Genomic DNA, 23,200 nt, shown 5'->3' on the forward strand with positions numbered 1-23,200 from the left:
AGAAGACTGAGAGGAGATATGATAGCCATGTATAAATATGTGAGAGGAAGCCACAGGGAGGAGGGAGCAAGCTTGTTTTCTGCTTCCTTGGAGACTAGGACGCGGAACAGTGGCTTCAAACTACAAGAGAGGAGATTCCATCTGAACATTAGGAAGAACTTCTTGACTGTGAGAGCCATTCAGCAGTGGAACTCTCTGCCCCGGAGTGTGGTGGAGGCTCCTTCTTTGGAAGCTTTTAAACAGGGGCTGGATGGCCATCTGTCAGGGGTGATTTGAATGCAATATTCCTGCTTCTTGGCAGGGGGTTGGACTGGACGGGCCATGAGGTCTCTTCCAACTCTTTGATTCTATGATTCTAAGGAAGGTGCTTCCACTACACTCTGAGGCAGAGAGTTCCACTGTTTAACAGCTCTTACTATTCTTCAGCCTTAAGGCTGAAATCTTGGGAGTATGATCAAACTGAAAGATTGTTAATTCCGCAAGCTAAGGGCTGCTTTCTGTGAGGCATGGAAGGAGGGGCAAAGAGTTGAAGAGAGGAAGCAATTTCCCTTACAGGAAAAGCATCTCTGTTACAAAATGCCAACAAACAGATTGGCTGTCACATATTAAAACCTTCAGCAGCAGTTTCATGTCCAGCTTTAATGATAATGGGCAAATATACAGATGGCCAATATCATGGTTGAAGTAGAGAAAATTAAATAAAAACATATTCATCAACATTGGTACATTATAATTATATTGCTGGGGTTGTGCCATCTGTAGTTACTAGAGATGTGCGACACATTAAAAATGGTTCAAAAGTCATTACAAAATTGAGGGTGCTGGCGCTTCATTTCTAAAGTGTTTCTAAAGTATACTTAGTGCAAAATTCTTTACTATAATGAGAGTAACAAAATTTTGTTACTAATTCGTTACAGTAATTGTGCATAAAGGTAAAGGTAGTCCCCTGACATTAAGTCCAGTCATGTCTGACTCTGGGGTGTGGTGCTCATCTCCATTTCTAAGCCGAAGAGCCAGCGTTGTCCATAGACATCTCCAAGGTCATGTGGCTGGCATGACTGCATGGAGCGCCGTTACCTTCCCGACGGAGCGGTACCTATTGATTTACTCACATTTGCATGTTTTTGAACTGCTAGGTTGGCAGAAGCTAGGGCTGACAGCGGAAGCTCACGCCACTCCCCGGAATCGAACCTGCGACCTTTCGATCAACAAGCTCAGCAGCTCAGTGCTTTAACCCACTGCGCCACTGGGGGCATACACCGGGGGCATACACATAATTAAATTACTATAATTGGGGAAATTTCAGGGGCTCCTTCCTACCTCATTTTTAAAGCTATTGGAGTGAAACTTGTTACAATGGTAGAACACATTTACCACTGTTAGCCCACCAAATTTCAGAACATTTCACTTATCCACAGATTTTGGGAGAATTTTCAAAGTCTTAAAAACAACATTAAAAAAAACTACAAGAGACATTTACTTGAATTTTATATACAATGCACAAGATAACCAGGGCATCAATCCCTGGAAGTTTCAGAAAGATTCACATATCTACAGATTTTGGAGGATTTTTAAAGGTTTGGACAAAAATACTTACTTTAGTCCTCTTTGCAGATCCAATAATTCTTATTATTATTACACTGACTCTAAACAGTTGGCTGCTGCTGCCCTCATTGAATCCTTCAGATGCTGAGATTGCATTCTGGGAAATGTAGTTTAGGGCAGGGCCTTTTGCATGTTCTGCTACAGGGGGCCTCACCTTCCCAAACTATTTTTAAGATGGCTGTGTTCTCAGTCTCCCACCCAATAACTTTAGTGCCGGGTTGTTGTAGGTTTTTTCGGGCTATATGGCCATGGTCTTAGAGGCATTCTCTCCTGACGTTTCGCCTGCATCTATGGCAAGGATCCTCAAAGGTAGTGAGGTCTCTTGGAACTAGGAAAAAGGGTTTACATATCTGTGGAATGACCAGGGTGAGACAAAGAACTCCTGTCTGCTGGAGTTAGGTGTGAATGTTTCACAGATATATAAACCCATTTTCCTACTTCCAACAGACCTCACTACCTCGAGGATGCTTGCCATAGATGCAGGCGAAACGTCAGGAGAGAATGCCTCTAGACCATGGCCATATAGCCCGAAAAAAACTACAACAACCCAGTGATTCCAGCCATGGAAGCCTTCGACAATACATTGAACTTTAGTGCCATTCCCAGTGCTTTCCTTATGGTGATTGGGCCAAAGAAAAAGAGGACTGGTTTTAAAAACACTTTATGTTTTCTTGACTTTACCAAAGTTGCTTAATGCTTATACTGAAAATTAAACTCACCTTGAGAGGCATCCAAATGTTACAGAATCTTAACAAAAATGATTGTTGACAATTTCAGTTTCTAAATCCCCCCCCCCCCCCAACACACACACCTTTACTGTGTGTTTCTAATATTAATTCATATGCACTAATTTAACAAATTTGATCCAAAATGCGAAATAAAAATGAAATTATGCACACTCTACTAGTTACTTATGAGTTCTGTTACCCGTAAAGTGGAAATCTATTCTATCATGTTGCATTATTTCCTGTTTTTATTCTTAAAGGAAGCAGATGGCTTCACAATCAAACAGCTCTTTACTGTTATTTTGGTGCTGTTCCAATGTCAATACAACAATTCCCAGTTTCTTTGAACGTACTTTCCTCATTAGGAACAAGTTTTCATTTTGAAAATTATGGGGGATTTTTAGTCTGTGGAGTTCTGCCTCATCTTATTTCCAGTTTTACATCTATAAGTTCTACTGATTATGTCCAAAAATATAGTGCCATTGCTGGGCATCGCAGCCATCCTCTACCCTAAATAATTCAAAGTAAAATATACTAGTCCACATCAGGCATATAGCCGGGGGGGGGGGGGGCTTGAGGGGTTTCAGCCCCCCCCCCCCCCAAATTCTCATGGTGGTTTGCGAAAAGGCCTTACTGGTGCATTATTTAAACTGTTATGTTTATTCATATCATGATCTGATCATCATACTCAATATATCCCATATGCATGGGGGTATTGGGGTAATGATACCCTCTTTCACTCAGACTCAGCACCCCCCCCCCCGAAATTCAGCCCCTCCCCCGAACCCCCTCCTGAAAAAAACTCACACCCCCCCCCGGAATCGAAATCCTGGCTACGGGCCTGCACAACTTGATATCAAGATGATCCACAGGCACATAACTGTAGCATGCTCCTTAAATTGCAACATATGCCAAACCATAACTTTGATTAGATGACTTGATTTTCAATCCCCTGTCCAGTTTTGACAACCGCAATTTAAGGGAGATGTTGACAAGCTGGAATGTGTCCAGAGGAGGACAGCTAAAACAATCAAGGGTATGGAGAACAAGCCCTATGAGGAACAGCTTAAAGAGTTTCGCTTGAAGAAGAGAAAGCTGAGAGGAGACATGATAGCCATGTATAAATACATGAGATTAAGTCATAGAGAGAAGGGAGCAAGCTTGATTTCTGCTTCCCTGGAGACTAGTATGTGGAACAATGGCTTCAAACTACAAGAAAGGAGATTCCGTCTGAACATGAGGAAGAACTTCCTGACTGTGAGAGCCGTTCAGCAGTGGAACTCTCTGCCCCGGAGTGTGGTGGAGGCAGGGGCGGCTTAACCCATTACGCAAAGTAAGCATTTGCAGTATAGTTGATTTTGCCCAGGGGCGCTCTTGAGGCGCTCTTGGGGGAAAATAGACCTTGACATATGCGAGTTGTAGTTACTGGGATGTATAGTTCATCTACAATCAAAGAGCATTCTGAACTCCACCAATGATGGAATTGAACCAAATATGGCACACAGAATTCCCACGACGAACAGAAAATATATATCAGTGATTGGTTTTGGGGGGGGGGGCAAAATACTGTTTGCTTACCATTGAAAATTACCTAGGGCCACCTCTGGGTGGAGGCTCCTTTTTTGGAGACTTTTAAACAGAGGCTGGATGGCCATTGTCAGGGGTGCTTTGAATGCAATTTTCCTGCTTCTTGGCAGGGGGTTGGACTGGATGGCCCATGAGGTCTCTTCCAACTATGATTCTATCATTCTATCATTCTTATCAGAGAACACATTTACAAATATATCACAACTTTCTTTTACAAAACACTACAAAGGCTGCAAATATTTAAATATAATAATAATAATAATAATAATAATAATAATCTACTTCTGTGACTGGTATTAAAATGACTGTGTAAATAACAGTTTTTTGTTCACTCAATGCTGTATTATATAAGTTAGATGTACGTTTAATAAATATTGTATTATATAAGCTGCAAAAAAAAACCAAACATTTATCTCTGTGTTTTATGATCTACGGCTTGTAGTGGATTTGGTTTTTTTGCGATTTTGGAAATCCATTGCCTTTTGTGTAAGAAAACTACTTCACTCAGTAAATAGGTTGTCTGTACTGTTGCCAGTTTTGATCTCCTTGATAGGAAGCATAATTAATTGCTTCCCAAGATGATTAGGCAGTTGTTTTCTTCTGACAACGCTAAATGCAGCCACATTCGTGGCAGCTCACCTGGGGCACCCTGCTCAGACCGACAACAACAAGTCATTTGCTCGGCACCTGTCATAGACAGCTGGAAAAGCTGTCTCCAGCTTTGTAAGCAACCTGTAGTAACCTAACTGAAGGAAAAATTTAAAAACAAGCAAAAGGAGGAGGGGAGGCATCTCATGCTTATGATCTAATGACGGAAACAATTTACCTCTCTGCATGTGTATCCCAGGGGCAGCATGACCCAGGTTTAGTTTCATTTGTAGGAGAGCATGTTCAGGACTCGGTATGTTCTTGGAATAGCTGCTTTATCTACAAACACGTAAGCAAGGCATTGTTGTTGTTCATTCGTTCAGTCACTTCCAACTCTTCGTGACCTCAGAGCTCCCTGCTGGCCATCACCACCCCCAGCTCCTTCAAGGTCAAGCCAGTCACTTCAAGGATGCTATCTTGCCCTTGGTCAGCCCCTCGTCCTTTTTCCTTCCATTTTCCCCAGCATCATTGTCTTCCTTTCTTCTCATTATGTGGCTAAAACAGTGGATGTGGCTCTTAATGAGACATGCCGCATTATCACGGGGTGTCTGCGCCCTACACCACTGGAGAAATTACACTGCTTAGCCGGTATTGCACCACCTGACATCCGCCGGGAAGTAGCAGCCAATAGTGAAAGGACTAAGGCAGAGACATCTCCAGCTCATCCCCTGTTTGAGCATCTGCCAGCACGTCAACGACTTAAATCAAGAAATAGTTTTCTAAGATCTACAGAGACACTCGCTGGAACACCTCAGCAAGCGAGAGTCCAAAAGTGGCATGCTCAAACCCAGAACCTCAACCAATGGCTGATACCAAATGAGAGACTCCCCCTGAGCACACAGAAGACTGGGCGACTTGGAAGGCGCTGACTGTGAGGTGGCTCACAATACATGCTGCGTAAGTGATAAATAAAGTGAAATTAATGGCAGAAATGGGAATAGTGCAGAATTAAGCATGTCCACAGATACTGCAGCACTTTCACATACATTTTAAAAAGACCATTCTTCCTCATATTTTAAATATCCAGTAGTAAGCTGATTGTTTTGTGAATCACTAGGGGGTGTTGGATTACACACATGTACTTAAGAACTGCTGTCGCACAAACTGTACACAAATATTTGCTTAGTTAAATGAGCAAGAAAGATTCACCAGCTAATCACAATAGGGACTGAATTGGCAAGCAATCTCTCAGTAAATGTATTGTCGAAGGCTTTCATGGCTGGAATCACTGGGATGTTGTAAGTTTTTTCGGGCCATGTTCTAGAGGCATTCTCTCATGACATTTCGCCTGCATCTACAGCAAGCATCCTCAGACCCCACAACCTCTGAGGATGCTTGCCATAGATCAGGGGTCCTCAAACTTTTTAAACAGAGGGCTAGGCCACAGTCCTTCAAACTGTTGGAGGGCCGAATTATAATTTTCATAGAATCATAGAGTTGGAAGAGACCTCATGGGCCATCCAGTCCAACCCCCTGCCAAGAAGCAGGAATATTGCATTCAAATCACCCCTGACAGATGGCCATCCAGCCTCTGTTTAAAAGCCTCCAAAGAAGGAGCCTCCACCACACTCTGGGGCAGAGAGTTCCACTGCTGAACGGCTCTCACAGTCAGGAAGTTCTTCCTCATGTTCAGATGGAATCTCCTCTCTTGTAGTTTGAAGCCATTGTTGCACGTCCTAGTCTGCAGGGAAGCAGAAAACAAGCTTGCTCCCTCCTCCCTGTGGCTTCCTCTCACATATTTATACATGGCTATCATGTCTCCTCTCAGCCTTCTCTTCTTCAGGCTAAACATGCCCAGCTCCTTAAGCCGCTCCTCATAGGGCTTGTTCTCCAGACCCTTGATCATTTTAGTCGCCCTCCTCTGGACACATTCCAGCTTGTCAATATCTCTCTTGAATTGTGGTGCCCAGAATTGGACACAATATTCCAGGTGTGGTCTAACCAAGGCAGAATAGAGGGGAAGCATGACTTCCCTAGATCTAGACACTACGCTCCTATTGACGCAGGCCAAAAGCCCATTGGCTTTTTTTGCCGCCACATCACATTGTTGGCTCATGTTTAACTTGTTGTCCACGAGGACTCCAAGATCTTTTTCACATGTATTGCTCTCAAGCCAGGCGTCCCCCATTCTGTATCTTTGCATTTCGTTTTTCCTGCCTAAGTGGAGTATCTTGAAGAAGAAGGGAGGGAGGGAGGGAGGGAGGGAGGAAAGAAAGAAAGAAAGAAAGGAAAGGAAAGAAGGAAGGAAGGAAGGAAGAAGGAAGAAGGGAGGGAAGAAAGAAAGAAAGAAAGAAAGAAGAAGGGAGGGAGGAAAGAAAGAAAGACAGGAAAGAAAGAAGGAAGGAAAGAAAGAAAGAAAAGAAGACAGGAAGAAGGGAGGGAGGAAAGAAAGAAAGAAAGAAAGAAAGAAAGGAGGAAGAAAGAAAGAAGAAGGGAGGGAGGGAGGGAGGGAGGGAGGAAAGAAAGAAAGAAAGAAAGGAAGGAAAGAAGGAAGGAAGGAAGGAAGGAAGGAGGGAGGAAAGAAAGAAAGTCAGGAAAGAAAGAAGGAAGGAAAGAAAGAAAGAAAAGAAGACAGGAAGAAGGGAGGGAGGAAAGAAAGAAAGAAAGAAAGAAAGGAGGAAGAAAGAAAAGAAAGAAAGAAAGAAAGAAGGGAGGGAGGGAGGAAAGAAAGAAAGAAAGAAAGAAAGAAAGGAAAGAAGGAAGGAAGGAAGGAAGGAGGGAGGAAAGAAAGAAAGTCAGGAAAGAAAGAAGGAAGGAAAGAAAGAAAGAAAAGAAGACAGGAAGAAGGGAGGGAGGAAAGAAAGAAAGAAAGAAAGAAAGGAAGGAAGGAAGGAAGGTAGGAGGGAGGAAAAAAAGAAAGACAGGAAAGAAAGAAGGAAGGAAAGAAAGAAAGAAAAGAAGACAGGAAGGAAGGAAGGAAGGAAGGAAGGAAGGAAGGAAGGAAGGAAGGAAGGAAGGAAGGAAGGAAGGAAGGAGAAGAGAAATCCTGCGGGTGGGATCTCCTGCCTGTCCGGCCCCTGTGCTGGCGGGGGTGGGCGTGGCCGGGTGATGTGGCTGGTGGCCGATTGAGGAAGGGCTGCTGCGGCGGAGAGGCGCCCCTCCCTCCCTGGCTCCCTCCCAGGCTCCTTCCCCGGTTCTCTCTGGAGCAAAGCAGGCGCCGGCGCTGCGCCTCCGACATCCGTCTGGCGAGGCGGCGGAGAGGCGAGGGCGCGGCACTCACGGCAGCCGGAGCGAGGTAGGTCCGCAGTCCCCAGAGCGGATGCCTGGCTGGCTGGCTTTTGGGCTCCGAGGCAGAGGGAAGGCGAGGGAGGGAGGGAAGGAGGGAGCGGGCAATGCGGCGCTGCTGCCCCGCGTTGCGCAGGGAGGCGGACCCCCGAGGAGCGCATCCACACTGCGGAAGGAATGGGTGATGGGTTCATAGAATCCTAGAGTTGGAAGAGACCTCATGGGCCATCCAGTCCAACCCCATTCTGCCAAGAAGCAGGAATATTCCATTCAAATCACCCCTGACAGATGGCCATCCAGCCTCTGTTTAAAAGCTTCCAAAGAAGGAGCTTCCACCACACTCCGGGGCAGAGAGTTCCACTGATGAACGGCTCTCACAGTCAGGAAGTTCTTCCTCATGTTCAGGTGGAATCTCCTCTCTTGTAGTTTGAAGCCGTTGTTCTGCATCCTAGTAATACAATCTCAGGATCCCATCTACACTGTGTTAAACTCAAGGGCCAAATCCAGCCTGTCATGTTTATTCATATCATGATCTGCGGGAAGGTAACGGCGCTCCATGCAGTCATGCCGGCCACATGACCTTGGAGGCGTTTACGGACAACGCCGGCTCTTCGGCTTAGAAATGGAGATGAGCACCACACCCCAGAGTCAGACATGACTGGACTTAATGTCAGGGGACTACCTTTACCTTTACCTTATCAGATGCTGGGCAACAACTGTCTTCCTGTCAGTCTTTTATACTCAGAATAACTGGGTTACTGTGAGTTTTCCAAGTTGTACGGCCATTTTCCAGAATCTTTGCAAAGTTGCAAGGTCTGTTGGAAACTAGGCACATGGTGTGTGTGTGTGTGTGTGTGTGTGTGTATATATGGACACCACAGTTGAAGAGAGATATTGACAAGCTGGAATGTGTCCAGAAGAGGGCGACTAAAATGATCAAGGGTCTGGAGAACAAGCCCTATGAGGAGTGGCTTAAGGAGCTGGGCATGTTTAGCCTGAAGAAAAGAAGGCTGAGAGGAGATATGATAGCCATGTATAAATATATGAGAGGAAGCCACAGGGAGGAGGGAGCAAGCCTGTTTTCTGCTTCCCTGGAGACTTGGACGCGGAACAATGGCTTCAAACTACAAGAGAGGAGATTCCATCTGAACACGAGGAAGAACTTCCTGACTGTGAGAGCCATTCAGCAGTGGAACTCTCTGCCCCAGAGTGTGGTGGAGGCTCCTTCTTTGGAGGCTTTTAAACCGAGGCTGGATGGCCATCTTTCAGGGGTGATTTGAATGCAATTTTCCTGCTTCTTGGCAGGGGGTTGGACTGGATGGTCCATGAGGTCTCTTCCAACTCTATGACTCTATGCTTTATTTATTTACTGTATTTGTATACCGCCTTTCTCAGCCCACAGATGACTCAAGCAGTTTACAAGGCAACAATTCGATGCTCACAATACCATAAATATAATTAAAAACATTAATACAAAACCGCAACAGAATGAATACTAACATAAATCTCCTTGTTTAAAACATTGTCCAGTCCACTTTATTTTATTTATTTCATGTCAAGAGCATTGCACAAATAAGTATATTATTAGTCATATTATTAGTAGTAGTATTATAATGTAACTTCCTGACTGTGAGAGCCGTTCAGCAGTGGAACTCTCTGCCCTGGAGTGTGGCGAAGGCTCCTTCTTTATAAGCTTTTAAACTGAGACAGGATGGCCATCTGTTGGGGGTGCTTTGAATGCAATTTTCCTGCTTCTTGGCAGGGGGTTGGACTGGAAGGCCCATGAGGTCTCTTCCAACTCCATGATTCTATGATTCTATCTGTGGAACACCTCCCAACAAAGGATTCCCCTAGGCAGGAAGCAGCCAGGCTTTGAAGCTGCAAGGCTAGTCATGCTAATCAATTCCAGCATTTATTTATTTATTTACTTTGCTTGTATACCGCTGTTCTCAGCCCAGGGGCGACTCACAGCGGTGTACAACACAGAAAAAACAAGATCCAAAATTCAAAATTCAAGACACAATCTAAAATATCCATCTAGCAATAACCCAAAAACATCATCATCAAAAACATCAACAATATCAATAATACAAAAGGCCATTCATGTCGTCTCATCGTTTAACCACAATCCAGTCTCATTTTCCGTTGTTCACACTTGCCTCAAGCAAACAAGAGTTCTTTCTCCCATCCTCGACAGGTCTAGTTCCCAACAGACCTCACAACCTCTGAGGATGCCTGCCATAGATGCAGGCGAAACATCAGGAGAGAATGCTTCTGGAACATGGCCAGACAGCCTGGAAAACTCACAACAACCCAACTGTTTTCCTCATCCTTAGAACTGGTGGGAGTTGCAATACAGTAACATCTGGAAGTCTGCCCCTTGTTCTGTTTAGCAGAAGAGTAGGGTTTGGATTGAGAGACGAGGCTTGCGTACATGATGTATGACACTTAAATGCCCTTTGACCTTTTCCCAAACTCGGAGCCACAAGTGTTGAAACCCAACTTCCCATTATCCCCAGTCCAGATAAACAAAAGCAATGGGAGTTGTCATTTAGTAACATCTGGGGACTCAAATTGGATATAAACAAAAGAGCACCGGCCACTATGTTAGGAATAAATTGTCCCTCAATATCCACTGATTCTTCATCTATGGATTCAACAGCCCTTTGAAGGCAACCCTAAGCTTTTTTTTCATATTATATTTTTATTGAAATTTTATTAAATTTTTATTTTATATATTTTATATAATTACAAGGAAAGTCGGAGAATATAGAAGATAGAAAAGTAGGAAATGAGAGTAAACAAGGAGGATAAGATAATAATAATAATTTTTAAAAGAACGAAAAATGAAAAAAATCAAAAATCAAAAAAATCAACAAAAAGAAAAAAAACATACTGAACAGTCTTGATTTGTAACTTGACTTCCACCTGCTTTTTGGTGGTGGTATTAAAATGTAGGATTGTATTATACTGTCATTGTACCAAAGATCCTACCTTTCTTCCTTATTCTACTACATCCTTTAAAGTTAAGTTTTTCTATATATATTTAGATGCTTAATAAAGTCTTTATATCATTATTTTTATGTTTTCTTTTCTAAGGCAGTCTTTTGCTATAGTCTTGTCTATCTGGAAGTTCCTTCTCTGTTGAGATGTTGCCATTAGGTTAGTCAGTCTGTCCATATAAACCCCAAGCTTTTTTTATGTTTACTAGCCGTCCCTTGCCATGCGTTGCTGTGGCCCACATGGGGGTTTTGTGTGGGAGGTTTGGCCCAATTCTATCGTTGGTGAGGTTCAGAATGCTCTGTGATTGCAGGTGAACTATAAATCCCAACAACTACAACTCCCAAATGTCAAGATTCTATTTTCCCTAAACTCCACCAGTGTTCACATTTGGGCATATTGAGTATTCGCGTAGAGTTTGGTCCAGATCCATCATTGTTTGAGTCCACAGTGATCTCTGGATGTAGGTGAACTACAACTCCAAAACCAAAGGACACTGCCCACCAAACCCTTCCAGTATTTTCTGTTGGTCATGGGAGAACTGTGTGCCAAGTTTGGTTCAGTTCTATCATTGGTGGGGTTCAGAATCATAGAATCATAGAATCAAAGAGTTGGAAGAGACCTCATGGGCCATCCAGTCCAACCCCCTGCCAAGAAGCAGGAATATTGCATTCAAATCACCCCCGACAGATGGCCATCCAGCCTCTGCTTAAAAGCTTCCAAAGAAGGAGCCTCCACCACACTCCAGGGCAGAGAGTTCCACTGCTGAACGGCTCTCACAGTCAGGAAGTTCTTCCTAATGTTCAGATGGAATCTCCTCTCTTGTAGTTTGAAGCCATTGTTCCGCGTCCTAGTCTCCAAGGAAGCAGAAAACAAGCTTGCTCCCTCCTCCCTGTGGCTTCCTCTCACATATTTATACATGGCTATCATATCTCCTCTCAGCCTTCTCAGAATGTTCTTTGATTGTAGATGAACTATAAATCCCAGCAACTACAACTCCCAAATGACAAAATCAATTTTTTTGAGTGAAGGACATACATTGGGTTGTTAGGTGTCTTGTGTCCAAATTTGGTGTCAATTTGTCCAGTGGTTTTTGAGTTTTCTTGATCCCACAAATGTACATTACATTTTTATTTATATAGATGTGTCAGGAGTGACTTGAGAAACTGCAAGTCGCTTCTGGTGTGAGAGAATTGGACATCTGCAAGGACGTTGCCCAGGGGATGCCCTGATGTTTTTGATGTTTTACCATCCTTGTGGGAGGCTTCTTTCATGTCCCTGCATGGGGAGCTGGAGCTGACAGAGGGAGCTCATCTGCGCTCTCCCCGGATTTGAACCTCTGACCTGTCAGTCTTCAGGGAGGGAGGGCTCCTAACCCTAAGGCTGATGTGGCCCTCAATGACAATGAGCTTGATATCCCTGCTGTAGAATAAATGCAGTTTGGCACCACTTTAACTACCATGGCTCAACACTAATAGAAATATGGGAGCTAGAGTTTTTCAAGCTTTTTTAGCCTTCTCTGCCAAAGAGTGCTGGTGCCTTGTCAAACTACAACTCCCACGGTGCCATAGCATCAAGCCAAACTGCATTCATTCTAGTGTCGATGCTCCCTTTGTCAGCCTTGACTCGGGGAGTTATTACATATATACCTTTTTCATTCTTACCTCATCCAGTGTTTTATCATTTTATGTCGCACATTTGGCTCGCCCACTGTTTTTGATTTTTCATCTTGTTGTTTTGCGCTGTTTTATTTTACTTTTATGTTTTACTTATTTTATTGTGATGATATTTTTGTCGTTTCTATATTTATTTTGCTGTTATGTTTTACCAGGCTTGGCCTCATGTAAGCCGCCCCGAGTCCCCTTTGGGAGAGATGGTGGCGGGGTATAAATAAAGTTTATTATTATTATATTACTAGCCATCCCCTGCCACGCATTGCTGTGGCCCAGTTTGGTGATCTGGAAAATAAAGTAATAAGAAAGTGTTGGTTTCTAATATATGTAATTTCTTTCTACTTGTGGGTAAACAGCATTTCTTGCTTTTTCTTTGTCAGTGTTGATGTGGAAATTGTCTGGTGTGCCTACTCTGGAACATGCAACATATCATTGTCCTTGTTTAGGGGTCCCTTCCAAATCTATGATACTATATCTGTGTGTGTGTGAATCCTATCTACCTATCTGTCTATCTATCTATCTATCTATCTATCTATCTATCTATCTATCTCTATGGCTGGATGGCTCTTTGTCAGGAGGACTTTGATTACGTATTCTTGCCCTGATTGGATGGCCTTAAGTATTTTCTGTTGGTCATGGAGGTTCTGTATGGGAAGTTTGCCCCGATTCTGTCATTGGTGGGGTTCAGAACACTCTTTGATTGTAGGTGAACTACAAATCCCAGCAACTACAACTCCCAAATGTCAAGATTCTATTTTACCCAAACTCCACCAGTGTTCACATTTGGGTATATTGAGTATTCGTGTAGAGTTTGATCCAGATCCATCATTATTTGACTCCACAATGCTCTCTGGATGTAGGTGAACTACAACTCCAAAACCAAAGGACACTGTCCACCAAAACCTTCCAGTATTTCCTGTTGGTCATGGGAGAACTGTCTGCCAAATTTGGATCAATTCCATCGTTGGTAGGGCTCAGAATGCTCTTTGATTGTAGGTGAACTATAAATCCCAGCAAGTACAACTCCCAAATGACAAAATCATTTTTTTTAGTGATGGTCACTCCTTGGGTTTGTAGGTGTCTTGTGGTCAAATTTTGTGGCAATTCGTCCAGCTGTTTTATGCTAATCCCACAAACAAACATTACATTTTTATATATATAGACTAGCTGTCCCCTGCCACGCGTTGCTGTGGCCCAGTCTGTGTATATGTATTTTGTATGTGTGTATATATTTGTGTAAATGTGTTTGCATATATATGTGCGTGTGTGTGTAGTTTTGTGCATACATTGTAATGTTTTTTTTGGGGGGGGGGATTTTTTAATCACCTCTGCTGAGTTTTTCAAAAGTTTTACTGCTTTTATTCAGTACTAGCTGTACCCAGCCATGTGTTGCTGTGGCCCTCAGAAAACAGAAGATTTCCAGACATGAAACAATCTGGACTAGGGAACTCCTCCCACCAAAGGCTTCCTGCTGGTTTGTAGAAGCCAGGCTAGGCTATTCAAAGGTAATCCAGGTGGACAACTGCAATGTGCTGGCGTTGGCCTTTAAAGCCCTAAACGGTTCTGGCCCAAGCTACCTATCCGAACGTATCTCTGCTTATGAACCCACCAGGACTCTAAGATCTTCTGGGGAGGCCCTGCTCTCGATCCCGCCTGCATCACAGGCACGGCTGGCGGGGACGAGGGACAGGGCCTTTTCTGTGGTGGCCCCTCGGCTGTGGAACGCCCTTCCCATGGACATTAGATCAGCCCCTTCATTAATGGTGTTTCGAAGAAAACTAAAAACCTGGCTGTTTGAACAGGCGTTCGGTTAAACAATGCAATGTACACGATGAATATAGGAAACGGAATTATGGAAGACGAATTGGATCACGATTCTAGTTAAGATGACGTTAATGTGTTGTTATTGATGTGTCATTTTGTATATTATGCTGTTAATGGTTTTTAAATTTTGTATGCTGTTGGATTGACTTTTGCTCTTGTTGTAAACCATTTTCATTTTCGTGAGTGATGGTTACTCGTTGGCCTGATAGGTGTATTGTGCCCAAATTTGAGGTCAATTCGCCCAGTGGTTTTTAAGTTATGTTAATCCCACAAACGAACATTACATTTTTATTTATATAGATTACTGAGAAAAAAACCACCCTACTGGTTTTGGCAGCTCAGCCTGCTGCAAAAAGCACAAGGACGGTGTGGGCCCAGACTTTTCCGACCCGTTGGCAACCTTACCTCTGGTTTCAGGAAGCTGGAGGCCTGGCGCTCCTGGCAGGGGCCCAGGACTTGCTGCTAGGCTGGATGTGTGCTCCAGTCCGTGATTGTTAGGAAGTGGGAAGGACACCTGCTGAAAGGAAAGCCTCCTCCCGGCTTTCAGGAACTGAAACGTGGCATTCCCGGTGGCAGGGCAGCCTTGGGTGGGGTACGCAAACATGCTACTGTGTGCCAAGATTTGTGCTGCTTTTCTTGACAGCTAATTTCCAAGCACTGGCACTTAGGCTTTGGCATTCAACACAGACCCGCTGCCCTCTAGGATTGGTTTTTAAAAGAAACATATGCTGTGACAGCAAATTATGGTAACCGCATTGAGTCACCGATTTAGGCTGAAAAATGCGGTATAGAAATAAAGCAAATAAAATAAAATAAATAATAGATCAGTATCCCCGCAGTACTGTGAAGTATAGCAAAATCAGCTAAGATGATTCATTCATATAAATAAAAATGGATGTGGGATTAACATAACTCAAAAACCACTGGACAAATTGACACGAAATTTGGACACAATACACCTATCAGGCCAACGAGTAACCGTCACTCATAAAACCACTGAAAAACATAACAGAAGGGACTTACAAAGCCAAAAAAAATACATTACAATGCATGTGCAAAACCACAAACACACAAGCACACATATTTACAAATATACACAAATATATACACACAAACATATATACACATATAATAAATAAATAAACAAACAAAGGTAAAGGTAAAGGTTGTCCCCTGACATTAAGTCCAGTCATGTCTGACTCTGGGGTGTGGTGCTCATCTCCATTTCTAAGCCGAAGAGCCAGCGTTGTCCGTAGACACCTCCAAGGTCATGTGGCCAGCATGACTGCATGGAGCACCGTTACCTTCCCGCCGGAGCGGTACCTATTGATCTACTCACATTTGCATGTTTTCGAACTGCTAGGTTGGCAGAAGCTAGGGCTGACAGCGGAAGCTCACGCCGCTCCCCGGAATCGAACCTGCGACCTTTCGATCAACAAGCTCAGCAGCTCAGTGCTTTAAACCACTGCGCCACAAACAAACAAATAAATCTTTATTTATACCCCGCCACCATCTCCCTAAGGGGACTTGGGGCGGCTTGCATGAGGCCAAGCCCAAAAATCACAACAAAGCAAATATACAACATAAAATAATACAGCAATAGAATATAATAAAAAAATAAACAGTAGAAAATAGGAACACAAACACAAAACAATATAAAATTACAATATACACAAATATCTACACACACAAAGCACATATACACAGACTGGGCCACGGCAACGCGTGGCAGGGAATGGCTAGTAATCTATATAAATAAAAATGTAATGTTCGTTTGTGGGATTAACATAACTCAAAAATCACTGGATGAATTGACACCAAATTTGGACACAATACACCTATCAGGCCAATGAGTGTCCATCACCACTAAAAACATGCAAAAAAAATCCCCAGCAGAACGGTCTTTAATCCCCCCCCCCCCAATAAACCATATATACATATATACATACATTCATATACACATATATATACGCAAGCACAAATATACAAATATAAACACACATACATATACACCTACACACATATACATACACACATATATGCATATACACAAGCACACACATATACACAATATACATATACACACATAAACACAGAAATACACACACACATATATACACACAAACACACATATATACACATATATAGAAATATATACATGCACATAATCACACACACACATATATATACACACACAAAACACATATACACAGACTAGGCCACAGCAATGAATGGCAGGGGATGGCTAGTATATATATATACTAGCTGTACCCTGCCACGCATTGCTGTGGCCCAGTCTGTGTATATGTTTTGTGTGTATATATATGTGTATATATATTTGTGTATATAAGTGTTTGTATATATATGTGTGGTTTTGCACATGCGTTGTAATGTATTTTTGGGGTATTTTTTGGCTTTTTAAGTCTCTTCTGCTGTGTTTTTCAGTGTTTTTATGAGTAATGGTCACTTGTTGGCCTGATAGGTGTATTTTTATTTATATAGATTACTATTGGGGTGGTTAAAAGGTTGTACCACGTGAGACAGGAAGTGGGAGTTAAATCCATTTTGATTCTGACAGTTCTATGAACCAGAGGTCTCTAATAGCTCTGGGCACCAACTCTCCTGCTCACGTCGTGCAAGCTCAGAGTCATGGTTTCCAGGATAATGATGATGATTACACTATGTAACATGATTACTGTCCCTGGGTTATGAATGTCGCTTCCTAATTGTTTCTGTTGTAAAAAAAAAACATGGAAAAATTGTACTAAACTGATAAAACATCCTGCAGCACATTTTGCTATAGTTTTTCTCATCAAGTCTCAACCAATTCAACATAGTTGGTTACAGCCACAAAAACAAAGTTTCTGGAGTATAGCAACTACTTTCAAAGTAAGTACTGCACAATTAAACAGGAAATAACACTTTCAAACCAGGAACAGAATATCTTTTGAATGTTGTTATTATTATTAGCAGTAGTATTACTGTGTTTCTTGAATACTAAAGCTCCTTTTTTCCTATAAAAACATCTCTTAGATGTCATTGGTGGAGTTCAGAAGGCTCTTTGATTGTAGGTGAACTATAAATCCCAGCAACTATAACTCCCAAATGACAAAATCATTTTTTTTGAGTGAAGGACATACATTGGGTTGTTAGGTGTGATGTGTCCAAATTTGATGTCAATTCGTCCAGTGGTTTTTGAGTTCTGTTAATCCCACAAACGAACATTACATTTTTATTTATATAGATGGCCAGCAGAGCTGAGCAATGTCTTGGGAGAACAAGCTTTAAATAATTAGCATTCATGCCTATGAGCACAGGTATTTGCTCATAGTTGTATTCAGTGTAATTGTATTTGCTACACTCACTGTGACATTTACACTATGTAACAATATTTGAAAAAAAATCTGTTCCTGGTTTGAAAGTGTTCTTTCTATTTAATTGTGCAGTACTTACTTTGAAAGTAGTTGTTATACTTCATTTTTGTGGCTGCCACAAACTATGTTGAATTGGCTGAAACTCTATGAAATATTCATTGAAAAATTTTCACAAGATGTGCTGCAGAATGTCTCACAAAAATGAAGTTTTGGCAGTTTAATAAACCTTTTCCATGTTTTTATGGTAGAACCAATTAGGAAGTTACATGTATAACCCAGGAACAAAAACCATGTTAAGTAGAGTTATTGTGTTGGGGTGAGCAGGAGAGATCTAGGGTTTCTTTTCCAACATCTGGAGCTGACAAGTGACCCTGGGGATTTCCTTAAAGGATAGTTTTGGGATCCTTTATAGTTCTTGGTGGTATGGGCATACCAAATCACCTTGTCTCTCTCCTGAGGAATCTGTATAAGGACCAAGTAGCAACAGTCAGAACTGACCATGGAACAACAGACTGGTTCAAGATTGGGAAAGGCATACGGCAGGGTTGTATCCTCTCACCCAACCTATTCAACTTGTATGCAGAACACATCATGCGATGTGCGGGGCTTGACGAATGCAAGGCTGGGGTGAAAATTGCTGGGCGAAACATTAACAACCTTAGATATGCAGATGACACCACTTTGATGGCCGAAAGTGAAGAGCTGAGGAGCCTTCCAACCAAAGTAAAAGAAGAAAGCGCAAAAGCTGGGTTGCAGCTAAACATAAAAAAACCAAGATTATGGCAACAAGAATGATTGACAACTGGGAAATAGAGGGAGAAAACATGGAGGCAGTGACAGACTTTGTATTTCTAGGTGCAAAGATTACTGCAGACGCAGACTGCAGCCAGGAAATCAGGAGACACTTCTTGGGAGGAGAGCAATGACCAACCTCGATAAAATAGTGAAGAGTAGAGACATCACACTGGCAACGAAGATCTGCATCGTTAAAGCCATGGTATTCCCCATAGTAAACTAAGGATGTGAGAGCCGGACCATAGGGAAGGCTGAGCGAAGGAAGATAGATGCTTTTGAACTGTGGTGCTGGAGGAAAGTTCTGAGAGTGCCTTGGACCGCCAGAAGATCTATACTTCAGGAAATATAGGCCAACTGCTCATTGGAGGGAAGGATAGTAGAGGCAAAGCTGAAGTACTTTGGCCACATCATGAGAAGAAAGGAAAGCTTAGAGAAAACAATTATGTTGGGGAAAATGGAAAAAGGAAGAGGGGTTGACCAAGGGCAAGATGGATGGATGGGATCCTTGAAGTGACTGGATTGACCTTGAAGGAGCTGGAGGTGGTGACGTCCGACAGGGAGCTCTGGTATGGACTGGTCCATGAGGTTACGAAGAGTCGGAAACGACTGAATGAATCAACAACAACAACAGCAGCAACAACGTAGTTCCACAGATGGCAGGGTTTGGTTTCTTGGCTGCTTCATTCTTGAGTATTTTTGAGACTCATCAACCAAAATACATATATTTGCCATTACTTCTAGGTCTGGAAAAAATAGACTGGATCTTGTGTTTTTGTCTTGCTTTCCCGAGGCCGCCTTGCAGTAATATAACTATGTGGATGATCTCTGGCAAGTTGTGAGGAGCACTGGAGCTTCTACATGTGCTGCAACACCTAGCATTAGCCTTCCTTCCCAGCTACAAATCTTGTGATGGGATGAAAATGCATGTTTTAACACCGATTCTCCAAAATATGGTTAGGGACAACAGTCCACAATTTTGGGTACAATTTTGGTTGAATGCCAATTTAAACTTCTGGCTGTGGTATTCAGAATAAATTGTTGAGGGACTAAACTGTCATCAGAAATGTGTATTTTGTGCCCTTTGAGGTCTGTTGGAAAAATCTGTCTGGGATTCTATTTTGGTACCTAACAAAAAAAATTAAAATACAAATTTAATAAATAATTGAATAGCATTCTATGTGGTATTAATTTACTGCCTCCAGTTGCCACTACCTCCCCAAACAAGGGTGCTGTATTACATCATAATGTAATGTCTTTTCCATCAAGGTGCTTTGTAGGAGAAGAGTGCCATTAGAAAATTTGGCACTTCTTTTCAGGGCATACCCAGTAAATCAGAGGACAGATTTGGACCTGATATGTTGACTGCTATCTCTTGTTTGAATGTTTCTTCCATTGAGAGTGCCAGAAAAGGAAACAACCTTTTATTTTTATGATGCAGCTTCCCACCAGACCCAGTTCCCTAAGTCTGTTGTGTCCGATCTGTTCCTATGAAACCTGTTTCACAGAAAAACAAATGGTTAGCTAAAGATGTGTGTGTGTGAATGATTAAAAAAAAACAAGCCAACAGCTTTTCCCTCAAATTTCTTCTGGATCCCAGAAGGTAGTCACTAATATATGTAAATATTTTGGCGCAATTAACAAACAGATTGAAAAATATGAAATGAGCAAAACATTTCAGCTTCCACTTCCTTCACTTGTTAAAGATGAAATTGAGTTCCATCCAAGGTGGCAGTTTTGAACACTCTGTTTTCAGCATGCATCAGTGAATTCTCTAGGCCAAGGGTCCTCAAACTAAGACCCGGGGGCCGGATGCGGCCCTCCAAGGTCATTTACCCGGCCCTCGCTCAGGGTCAACCTAAATCTGAAATTACTTGAAGGCACACAACAACAACAATCCTATCTGATCAGAGATAGTTTATATTTGTTAAAATTGTTCTTCATTTTAATTATTGTATTGTTTTAAAGTTGTTGGTTTTTTTTGCACTACAAGTAAGATATGTGCAGTGTGCATAGGAATTAATTTAAAAAAAAATTCAAATTATAATCCGGCCCTCCAACAGTTTGAGTGACTGTGACCTGGCCCTCTGTTTAAAAAGTTTGAGGAGCCCTGCTCCAGGCCATTGGTTCTCAACCTTCCTAATGCCTCTACCCCTTACTACAGTTCCTCATGTTGTGGTGACCCCCAACCATAGCATTATTTTTGTTGCTACTTCATAACAGAAATCTTGCTACTGTTATGAATCTCATGTAAATATCTGATATTCAGGATGTACAAATACTCAATACGTCCAGATTTGAATACTGGTGGAGTTGGAGGGGATTGATTTTGTCATTTTGGAGTTGTAGTTGCAGGGATTTATAGTTCACCTAGAATCAAAGAGCATTCTGAACTCCACCAACAATGGAATTGAACCAAATGTAGCACACAAAACTCCTATGACCAACAGAAAATACTGGAAGGGTTTGGTGGACATTGAGCTTGAGTTTTGGACTTGTAGTTTACCTTCATCCAGAGAGCATTGTGGACTCAAGCAATGATAAATCTGAACCAAAGTTGGCACGAATACTCAACATGCCCAAATCTGAAAACTGGTGGAGTTTGGGAGAAAGAGACCTTGACATTTGGGAGTTCAAATCAAATAATTTATTTCAGTCATTGACCAGCACAGGATAACATTTGGGAGTTGTAGTTGCTGCGATTTATAGTTCACCTACAAGGAAAGAGCCCCACCAACAACTGAATTGGACCAAACTTGGCACAGAGAACTCCTATGACCAACAGAAAATACTGGAATGGTTTGGTGGCCATTGACCTTGAGTTTTGGAGTGTTAGTTCACCTATATCCAGATACTAGGTGGGGGGCTTTTGGTGGGGGGATTTGTCTTCTGTTTCCAAAAAGAAAGAGAAGGACAGGTGGAGAGACCTTCAGCCTTCTTTGCCAAAGGGGTTCCTAAGACCATCAGAAATATGTGCTTTCTGATGGTCTTTGGCGACCTCTCTGAACCCCCTTGCGACCCCTCCTGGGGTCCCAATCCCCAGGTTGAGAAAAATCGCTCTGGGCTGAGCTGTATGATCCTGCAATCTTAAGTCTATGGATCCAGAACATTTCCCTTTTCCCCAAATGGTAACTCAGTATTTCCAGAAATGTTCCCTTTTCCCCAAATGGTAACTCAGTAATTCCAAATTTTTTCCCTTTTCCACAAATGGTAACTCAGATAAATCAGAAACAATGTGATGTTCCGGAGCTGAAATGCCTGGCCACTTATTGCTCCAACTTCCTGGTCAGGATTGCAGGCTTACAGTTCCTGAAGTGTGTTAAGCAGGCTTGTGGTTGTTTTACCCACATTTCTACTATACAGCTAGAACTAAGCAGCAAGCTTCCAGATATACTTTTCCACAACCCACCAAATCTGCAGAGACTGCTGGTAAAAGCTGGTAAAAGCTGTCCTGAAAACATCAGCCAGCAGTCCAGGAGTGCAGCCTTGTGATTCAAAGCATTGCATTACCTTAAAACAGTGTTTTCAAAACTGTGTGTCGAGACACGTTAGCATGTCAGCTGCCGAGTGTAGGTGTCTCATATGGATATCAAGAGAAATAATAAAAATCTTGGAAATGTAAGTTACGGTATTATCGTACAAATCAAACATGTTTAAAAATATAAATAAAAGGTTTTATGAGATAAGTTGTATCCCTAAAAATTTTGTTACTGCTATTTACCTATGTGTCGGAGCCCCCGGTGGCACAGTGGGTTAAACCGCTGTGCCAGCAGGAATGAAGACGGACAGGTTGCAGGTTCGAATCCAGGGAGAGCGCGGATGAGCTCCCTCTATCAGCTCCAGCTCCCCATGCAGGGACATGAGAGAAGCCTCCCAGAAGGATGATAAAACATCAAAACATCTGGGTGTCCCTTGGGCAACGTCCTTGCAGATGGCCAATTCTCTCACACCAGAAGCGACTTGCAGTTTCTCAAGTCACTCCTGACACAACAAAAAAAAAAAAACCCTATGTGTCCATACTTCTTATGAGTGGTTGATTTAATCTCTAGTTTGCTATGTACACTGCCATATAAAATCCAGATTATCTGCTTTGAACTGGCATATGTGGCAGTGTAGATTCATATAATCCCATTCAAAGCAGATAACCTGGATTATATGGAAGTGTAGAAGGGATCTGAATTACTGTGTCACAAAATTATGCATGTCTAAAGAGTATATCACCAACATAAAATGTTTGGAAAGCACCACCTCAAAGAGTCTGTCACTTAGGACCACCATGACTGCAGGATTTGCTATATTAGACAGTACATCAACTGCTGGTCCTGCAATCTTATTTATATGATCAAGTGCAGACATGCAAGGAGAAGCATTTACAAACGTCAGCCAGGGATCACTGCTGATGCTTCTGCCCAAAATATAGTTTCCAGTGTTTCATAGGTGGCAGTTAAAAGAGAGTGATAGTGCTATAAATGAATAGCATGAAAAACTATATGCCACCTCTATGCAGATGACACGCAACTCTACTACTCTTTTCCACCTAACTCCAAGGAAGCTCCTTGGATGCTAGACGAGTGTCTGGCCGCTGTGACTGTCTGGATGAGGAGGAACAAGCTGAAGATCAATCCCGACAAGACAGAGGTCCTTCTGGTCGATCATAAGCCAGATCGGGATATAGGGTGGCAACCTGTGCTGGACGGGGTTACACTCCCCCTGCAGTCTCAGGTCCGCAGTCTGGATGTCCTCCTGG

The 23,200-nt window shown here is 42.5% G+C and overlaps 1 protein-coding gene across 1 annotated transcript in view; it reads left to right on the forward strand.

Moving 5' to 3' along the window:
• The first annotated feature begins 7,624 nt into the window (after positions 1-7,624).
• The window catches only part of RAB3D (RAB3D, member RAS oncogene family), a 57,123-nt gene continuing 41,547 nt past the window's right edge, over positions 7,625-23,200 (forward strand). The window contains exon 1 of the mRNA XM_060763549.2: positions 7,625-7,800. The gene's annotated coding sequence lies outside the window, so the exon portion shown is untranslated. The remainder of the gene's footprint in view (positions 7,801-23,200) is intronic.

The sequence above is a fragment of the Anolis sagrei genome, chromosome 2 (assembly GCF_037176765.1).
Source record: "Anolis sagrei isolate rAnoSag1 chromosome 2, rAnoSag1.mat, whole genome shotgun sequence".
Classification (NCBI taxonomy): domain Eukaryota; kingdom Metazoa; phylum Chordata; class Lepidosauria; order Squamata; family Dactyloidae; genus Anolis; species Anolis sagrei.